Below are 9,721 nucleotides of genomic sequence, written 5' to 3'. Positions count from 1 at the left end.
AAGCCAGGAGCTATAACTCCGTGCAGTTGTTCCAGGTACTTGTACCATTTTCTGCTGCCTTAATATTAATATTAAGCAGGAGGCTGGATAGGAATTGAAGCAGCTGTGACTTGAACTGGCCCTGCCATGCCATATGTGTGACAGTTTGTGGCCCAGCTGCTCCTCTTTAGATCAGGCATTCTGCAGTGTTCTGGTAAAGAAGTAGAAGATGGCCCAAGTGTTTGAACTCTGCAGCCAACTGGGAGTGCTAGAAGAAACTCCTGCTCCTGGCTTTGAATGAACTCAGCTCTGGCCATTGCAGCCATTCTGGGAGTGAATCAGCAGATCTAAGACCCTTTTCTCCGTCTCTCCTTCTGTCTGTAATTCCAACTCTCAAGTAATAAATAAACTCTTAAAAAAATGAGTTCATGAAAAAACTACTTAGTGATGTTGTTTAAATAAAAGGAACAGAGCACTGTGGCCTCAGAATCAGCCCTTAAGGCATTTGGATCTGTCTGAAGAGCCTATGAGAGTATTGTAGGCATGGAAAGTCAAGACACTCTGGAAAAAAAGAAAGAAAGAAAGAAAGAAAGAAAGAAAGAAGAAGAAGAAGAAGAAGAAGAAGAAGAAGAAGAAGAAGAAGAAGAAGGAGAAGAAGGAGAAGAAGAAGGAGAAGGAGAAGAAGGAGAAGGAGAAGAAGAAAGAAAGAAAGAAGAAAGAAGAAAGAAGAAAGAAGAAAGAAGGAAGAAGACCTAAATGAAGGATCTCGGCGAGTGTGATCCCAGTGGAAAGAACGGGGCCATCAAGGTAGGAGGTACCTTTCTCTGAAGGGAGGAGAGAACTTCCAGTTTGACTATGACCCTGTCAGAATAAGATCGAAGCCAGCAAACCCTAAAGGCTTCCATAGCCTCGGCAACCCATGACTAGAGCCTAGGGAGATTACTGACGCCATAAACAAGAGTGTTAAATTGTTAAATCAACATCAAGAGTCACTGTGTACTTACAGCCCATGTGGGATCTGTCCTTAATGGGTTGTCCAATGTGAAGTAATGCTATAGCTAGTACTGAAACAGTATTTTTACACTTTGTGTTTATGTGTGGGTGCAAACTGATGAAATCTTTACTTAGTATATACTGAATCGATCTTCTGTATATAAAGATAATTGAAAATGAAAAAAAAAAACCTTAGTGTTAAATTGGAAATTACATAGAAAATTAATCAATTTTTTAAAAAAAATATCATGTAGGATCTCTGTCATTAATGTGCTGTACACTGTTATTTAATGTTATAACTAGTACTCCAACAGTATTTTTTCACTTTGTGTTGCTATGTGAGGGCAAACTGTTGAAATCTTTATTTATACTAAACTGATTTTCTGTATATAAAGAGAATTGAAAATGAATCTTGTAGTGAATGGAAGGGGAGAGGGAGCGGGAAAGGGGAGGGTTGCGGGTGGGAGGGAAGTTATGGGGCGGGGAAGCCATTGTAATCCATAAGCTGTACTTTGGAAATTTATATTCATTAAATAAAAGATTAAAAATAAATAAATAAATAAATAAATACATGGAACATTCTTTTTTTAGATTTTATTTATTTTACTTGAAAGTCAGAAGAGTTACACAGAGAGAGGAGAGGCAGAGAGAGAGATAGAGAGAGAGAGAGAAGTCTTCCATCTGATGGTTCACTCCCCAAATGGCTGCTATGGCTTGAGCTGTGCCAATCCGAAGCCAGGAGCCAGGAGCTTCTTCCGGGTGCAGGCTCAGGGGCCCAAGGACTTGGGCCATCCTCTACTGCTTTCCTAGGCCACAGCAGAGAGCTTGATTGGAAGAGAAGCAGCCGGGACTAGAACCAGCATCTATATGGGATGCCAGTGCTTCAGGCCAGGGATTAATCTGCTGTGCCACAGCACCGGCCCCAAAGGAACATTCTATGAATTGTGTTTTGTCAGCTGTTAGTTCTTTAAAAATCAATGAATATTAATACTATTGCTGATAATAATGATGAACCTGGGAAACACTGTTACATGAAAGAAAAATAAAAAATGCCATATACTCTGGCCTCAGAATCGGCCCTTAAGGCGTTCGGATCTGGCTGAAGAGCCCATGAGAGTATTGTAGGCATGGAAAGCCAAGACACCATGGAAAAGAAAAAAAAGAAGAAGACCTAAGTGAGGGATCTCTGCAAGTGAGATCCCAGTGGAAAGAACAGGGCCATCAAGGTAGGAGGTACCTTTCTCTGAAGGGAGGAGAGAACTTCCACTTTGACTATGACCCTGTCGGAATAGGATCAAGGTTGGCGAACTCTGAAGGCTTCCATAGCCTTGGCGGCTTGTGACTGGAGCCTGGGGAGATTGCTGACGCCATAAACAGGAGTGTCAAATTGTTAAGTCAGCAACAGGAGTCACTGTGTACTTGCATCTCATGTGGGATCTGTCCTTAATGTGTTGTCTAATGTGCAGTGATGCTATAACTAGTACTGAAACAGTATTTTTACACTTTGTGTTTCTGTGTGGGTGCAAACTGATGAAATCTTTACTATTTATATACAAAATCGATCTTCTGTATATAAAGATAACTGAAAATGAATCTTGATGTGAATGGAAGGGGAGAGGGAGTGGGAAAGGGGAGGGTTGCAGGTAGGAGGGAAGTTATGGGAGAGGGGAAGCCATTGTAATCCATAAGCTGTACTTTGGAAATTTATATTCATTAAATAAAAGTTTAATAAATGAAAAAAAAGATAATGCCATATATTTTGTAATTTCAGTTCCATGAACCTGTAGATGAAGAGATCAGGAGAATTAGAGAGGCTCGTTTGTCTGGTGTCTGAGGAGTGATGATTGGCGGATCACATACAGGTGAGGGGTCACACAATAAGCAAAGAGAACTCACAGATGCTCCACCCTAATCCTATCTCCCAGCCCCCAAAGAACAAAACTTTTAGTGAAGGGTTTTAGAAATGTTCCTCTGTTATGTAAGAGAGATGCAAAACTAGAAGAGAATGAAACATTTTTCAACCATGATTAAGGTTGTTTTAGAAATCAAAGGTACATATTCGAACTTGTGTCCCTTATCTCAACACCACAGTGTACATTTCTCCTGCACGTCGCCCCACAGTTTGTGACCAAACACTATGTCCCAGGACCTCTTCATTGCTTACGGAAGACAATGGAAATCATAACTGAACACCAATAAACAAAACCAACAGCTTTCAAAAGAATTATCTTGTTCTTGGTTCTATTAGTCAGAGTTCTCCTGAGAAATATAACCAATGACATTTAATATATGCATATGTATTTTTATAAATGCAGAGATGATGCCACAAATGATGTTATAAATAGCCAGAAAGAAAATTCCCTATCCCTGGATAGAGTGTGCCACTCCATAATCTACACTCTACATTGTATGCAGATTCTTCATTGATTTGAACTTCTGAGCAGACATGTTTCCAAACAGTACAGAGAAACAAAGAAAAACCAGCAATAGAACTTCAATAAACCAGCGAATAAATAAGAATGTGCATTGGCAGGGAAGGTTGAGGTGTTAAATATGCATTGCACACAAAATTAACATATAAACATGTAAAATATATTAGTAATATTTATAGCATTAGCTATTTAAAATTTTAGGATATAAAAAATTTAATAATATCACTAATGTTAATTTTATTTGGTTTATTTTTATATGTACACTAGAAAAATTTAAATTATATATGTGACTCATATTGCTATGTGGTATTTAACATTTTTGTATTAATGGTTTAAGAAGTCTATTACTAAGTCTTATGATTATTATACATATATATCCAAAATTTTTTTTGTCCTAGTTCGCCATTATTGACAAATGTCCTTAGGGAAAAAGCTCCATTTTCTTGTTTGAATTCTTCCAAGACACCTAAAATGGTAGAAAAGATGAAGAAAGTGTTCCATAGAATTGGATGATGATTGGTGAAGACAAGTGGTAGAATGTACTACCCATGAATCTTTAAAATCTTTAGATTGTAGCTAGTCCTGCTTATTTATTTATTTATTTAGAGACACAGAGAGACAGAGAGCTCCCATAGAAGTATTTACTGCAAGTTATTTGTTACAGGAGTAAAGGAAGACCTGAAAAGCCAAACATGAGACAGTGAAACAACCCAGAGAGTAACATCTGAAAGAGCCATGACCACCCTAATTATGGGTGCAAGAGGTTTGTGATGTAAATTACAAAAGGACCAGAGTCCTGCAAAGAGGGTGGCAGCAGGGAGGAGGTTGTTCCTTTAAGGCAGAGGAGAGCCACAGAGACTTCTGCCATCTACCCGCCCTCTAACATCCTACCAGTGTAGAGTTTTCTCCCCAAAAACTAGACATCATGAATATAGACATGCTGGGTCTACAATATGACAGAATTAAGAAAGTAATACATGTTTTATGGTTGCTTAAAGTAAGTAACCTGGGTTGGTGCTTGGCGCAACAGGTTAAAACCCTGGCCTGCATCCCAGATCAGTGGCAGTTTGAGTCCTGGCTGCTCTACTTCAGAACCAGCTCCTTGCTTATGTGCCTGGGAGGGGAGCAGAGGGTGACCCATGTCCTTGGGCCATTGCCCCCACCAACGGGGAGATCCCAGAAAAAGATCCTGGCTCCTGGCTTCTATTGGGTAATCTTTGAGCATTGGGACTTTTGGAGAGTGAAACAGAAAATCAAAGAACTCTCTCTGTGTGTCTCTATCTATTCTGAAAGATATTTCTTTCAAATAAGTAAAACAAATTTTCAACTAAAAAATAAAAAGTATGCAACAATTTATTTGGAGAAATTTAAGATTATGGTAAAAGATGATTCCAAGGTTTATTTTCATTAGCTCATTGGCCTAGAAGGAACACAAGATCAGTGTTTCTTTTTGGCTCACTCTTCTTTCTCCTCCTCATATCTCTCACACACACTCTTCTCTGCTTTTCTGTGCTCCTCATTACCTCCAGAACTCCTTGGCTTTAATGCTGACAAAAACAGGGGGACTGCATACTAAATGCTATATTCCCTGCCTTCCAAATCACAGAGGGACTTTTCTGAAGAAATCAATTAAGAGATTAGGTTTATTCTAAGATTGATTAAACAGTAGTTGACTACTCAACTTCTAAAACAATAAGCAGGTGAGTTTGTTTCTCACCTTTAACCCAAAGCCTTTTCTTCAAGTAATAAAATACAAAAATCATTTCCAGTTTGAGAAAATATGATTTTCCCAGAGTCAGTTCATGTCATCGGAGGGATGGTCACATCCTGGAAATGTGAACAATCAACTACAGCAATGGGCAGCAATTACCCTGTTGTTTTTTAAAGATTTATTTATTTATTTGAAGGTCAGATTACACAGAGAGATAAGGAAAGGCTGAGAGAGAGAGAGAGAGAGAGAGAGAGATCATCAGTGCAGGCAGCTGCTTTACCCACTATGCCACAGTGCTGACCACTGCCCAATTGTTCTTTAATTCAAGCCCCCAAAATGATACTGAACACTGGGTTTCCCTCCTATTCTAGAATATCCATACATGCAGGTAATGGAGGCATGAATCATTCATCCTTATTTTCCCAAAGGGACAGATATCATATCTTGGGAGCACTTTTTTGTTGGTTGGCTCTATTTTGAACATTTTTCACAAGAGCCTTCTCGATGGCTCTGATAGGTCTAAGAATCAAAGGGATCACACAAACAAGACAAGTGGCTGCTAATACTAACTGATAGAATCAAAAAGGGAGAGAAGGATGCAACATGGGAAGCGGGATACACAGCAGACTCATAGAATGGCAGGCGTCCTAAACAACACTCTGGCCTCAGAATCAGCCCTTAAGGCATTCGGATCTGGCTGAAGAGCCCATGAGAGTATTGTAGGCATGGAAAGCCAAGATACCATGGAAAAGAAAAAAAAGAAGAAGACCTAAGTGAAAGATCTCTGTGAGTGAGATCCCAGTGGAAAGAATGGGGCCATCAAAGAAGGAGGTACCTTTCTCTGAAGGGAGGAGAGAACTTCCACTTTGTCTATGACCCTATCGGAATAAGATCAAAGTCAGCGAACTCTAAAGGCTTCCATAGCCCTGGCAACTCATGACTAGAGCCTAGGGAGATTACTGACGCCATGAACAGGAGTGTCAAATTGATAAGTCAGCAACAGGAGTCACTGTGTACTTACATCCCATGTGGGAACTGTCCTTAATGTGTTGTCTCATGTGCAGTGATGCTATAACTAGTACTGAAACATTATTTTTACACTTTGTGTTTCTGCGTGGGTACAAACTGATGAGATCTTTACTAATTATATACTGAATCGATCTTCTGTATATAAAGATAATTGGAAATGAAAAAAAAAAAACCTGGTGTTAAATTGGAAATGGCATAGAAAATTAATTAATTTTAAAAAAAAATATTATGTAGGATCTCTGTCTTTAATGTGCTGTACACTGTTATTTAATGCTATAACTAGTACTCCAACAGTATTTTTTTTTCACTTTGTGTTGCTATATGGGGGCAAACTGTTGAAATCTTTACTTAATATATACTAAACTAATCTTTTGTATATAAAGAGAATTGAAAATGAATCATGATGTAATTGGAAGAGGAGAGGGAGCGGGAAAGGGGAGGGTTGTGGGTGGGAGGGAAGTTTTGGGAGGAGGAAGCCATTGTAACCCATAAGGCGTACTTTGGAAATTTATATTCATTAAATAAAAGTTTAATTAAAAAAAACTTTAAACACCTAAGAATAATTGTGTGTTAATTACAGAGTTCAACCACTAGTACTAGAACAACAAAAACAACAACAAATACTAAAAAGGATGAAGTATTACTTTGTACATCTAGAGTCAGGACAAGAGCTGATCAGGTCGTTGTTTCTTATAGTGTCCATTTCACTTCAACGGGTTTCCCCTTTGGTGCTCAGTTGTCACCGATCAGGGAAAACAAATGAAATTTGTCTCTTTGGGACTGGCTTAATTCACTCAGCATGATGTTTTCCAGATTCTTCCATCTTGTTGCAAATGACTGGGTTTCGTTGTTTCTTACTGCTGTATAGTATTCTATGGAGTACATGTCCCATAATTTCTTTATCCAGTCTACTGTTGATGGGCATTTGGGTTGGTTCCAGGTCTTAGCTAGTGTGAATTGAGCTGCAATAAACATTAATGTGCAGATGGCTTTTTTTATTTGCCAAATTAATTTCCTTTGGGTAAATTCCAAAGAGTGGGATGGCTGGGTTGTATGGTAGGGTTATGTTCAGGTTTCTGAGGAATCTCCAGACTGACTTCCATAGTGACTGAACCAGTTTGCATTCCCACCAACAGTGGGTTAGTGTCCCTTTTTCCCCACATCCTCTCCAGCATCTATTGTTGGTAGATTTCTGAATGTGAGCCATTCTCACTGGGGTGAGGTGAAACCTCATTGTGGTTTTGATTTGCATTTCTCTGATTGCTGGTGATCTTGAACATTTTTTCATGTGTCTGTTGGCCCTTTGGATTTCCTCTTTCGAAAAATGTCTATTGAGGTCCTTGGCCCATCTCTTAGGTGGGTTGTTTGTTTTGTTGTGGATTTTCTTGATTTCTTTGTAGATTCTGGTTATCAACCCTTTATCTGTAGTATAGTTTGCAAATATTTTTTCCCATTCTGTCGGTTGCCTCTTCACTTTCCTGACTGTTTCTTTTGAAGTACAGAAACTTCTCAATTTGATGCAATCCCAAATGTTAATTTTGGTTTTGACTGCCTGTGCTCCTGGGGTCTTTTCCAAGAAGTCTTTGCCTGTACCTATATCTTGCAGGGTTTCTCCAATGCTCTCTAATAATTTGATGGTTTCGGATCGTAGATTTAAGTCTTTAATCCATGTTGAGTGAATTTTTGTGTAAGGTGAAAGGTAGGGGTCTTGCTTCAAGCTTCTGCACGAGGAAATCCAATTTTCCCAGCACCATTTATTGAATAGACTGTCCTTATTCCAGGGATTACTCTGGATCTTTGATCAAATATAAGTTGGCTGTAGATGTTTGGATTGATTTCTGGTGTTTCTATTCTGTTCCATTGGTCTATCCATCTGTTTCTGTACCAGTACCATGCTGTTTTGATAACAACTGCCCTGTAGTATGACCTGAAATCTGGTATTGTGATGCCTCCGGCTTTGTTTTTGTTATACAAGATTGCTTTCCCTATTCGAGGTCTCCTGTGTCTCCATATGAATTTCAGCATCATTTTTTCCAGATCTGAGAAGAAGATCTTCGGTATCTTGATTGGTATTGCATTGAATGTATAAATTGCTTTTGGGAGAATAGACATTTTGATGATATTGATTCTTCCAATCCATGAGCATGGAAGATTTCTCCATTTTTTTGGTATCCTCTTCTATTTCTTTCTTTAAGGTTTTGTAGTTTTCATCGTAGAGATCTTTAACGTCCTTGGTTAAGTTTATTCCAAGGTATTTGATTGTTTTTGTAGCTATTGTGAATGGGATTGATCTTAGAAGTTCTTCCTCAGCCGTGGCATTGCCTGTGTATACAAAGGCTGTTGATTTTTGTGCATTGATTTTATATCCTGCTACTTTGCCAAACTCTTCGATGAGTTCCAGTAGTCTCTTAGTAGAGTTCTTTGGGTCCCCTAAATAAAGAATCATATCATCTGCAAAGAGGGATAGTTTGAGTTCTTCCTTCCTAATTTGTATCCCTTTAATTTCTTTCTCTTGTCTAATAGCTCTGGCTAAAACTTCCAGAACTATGTTGAATAGCAGTGGTGAGAGTGGGCATCCCTGTCTGGTACCAGATCTCAGCAGAAATGCTTCCAACTTTTCCCCATTCAATAGGATGTTGGCCGTGGGTTTTTCATTTATTGCTTTGATTGTATTGATGAATGTTCCTTCCATACCCAGTTTGCTTAGAGTTTTCATCATGAAAGGGTGTTGTATTTTATCAAATGCTTTCTCTGCGTCTATTGAGAGAATCATATGGTTTTTCTTCTGCAGTCTGTTAATGTAGTGTATCATGTTGATTGTTTTGCGAACATTGAACCATCCCTGCATACCAGGCACAAATCCCACTTGGTCTGGGTGGATGATCTTTCTGATGTGTTGTTGCATTCTACTGGCCAGAATTTTATTGAGGATTTTTGCATCTATGTTCATCAGGGATATTGGTCTGTAATTCTCTTTCAATGCTACATCTTTTTCCAGCTTAGGAATTAAGGTGATGCTGGCTTCATAGAAAGAATTTGGGAGGATTCCCTCTTTTTTGATTGTTCTGAATAGTTTGAGAAGAATTGAAGTTAGTTCTTCTCTAAATGTCTGGTAGAACTCAGCAGTGAATCCATCTGGTCCTTGGCTTTTCTTTGTTGGGAGGGCCTTTATTACTGTTTCAATTTCTGTCTCAGTTATGGTCTGTTTAGGTTTTCTATGTCTTCCTGGCTCAATTTAGGTAGGTTGTATGTGTCCAAGAATCTGTCCATTGCTGTTAGATTTCCCTGTTTGCTGGCATACAAGTCCTTGTAGTAATTTCTGATGATTCTTTTTATTTCTGTGGTGTCTGTTGTTACGTTTCCTTTTTCATCTCTGATCCTATTGATTTGGGTCTTTTCTCTTCTTTTTTTAGTTAGTTGGGCCAATGGCGTGTCAGTTTTGTTTATTTTTTCAAAAAACCAGCTCCTCGTTTGGCTGATTTTTTGTAATTTTTTTTTGGATTCAATCCTGTTGATTTCTTCTGTGATTTTAATTATTTCTCTTCTCCTACTGGGTTTGGGTTTGTTTTGCTGCTGA

The sequence above is a fragment of the Lepus europaeus genome, chromosome 5 (genome assembly GCF_033115175.1).
Source record: "Lepus europaeus isolate LE1 chromosome 5, mLepTim1.pri, whole genome shotgun sequence".
NCBI lineage: Eukaryota > Metazoa > Chordata > Mammalia > Lagomorpha > Leporidae > Lepus > Lepus europaeus.
The sequence above is the reverse complement of the archived record's forward strand: the minus strand, read 5'-3'. Positions refer to the sequence as shown.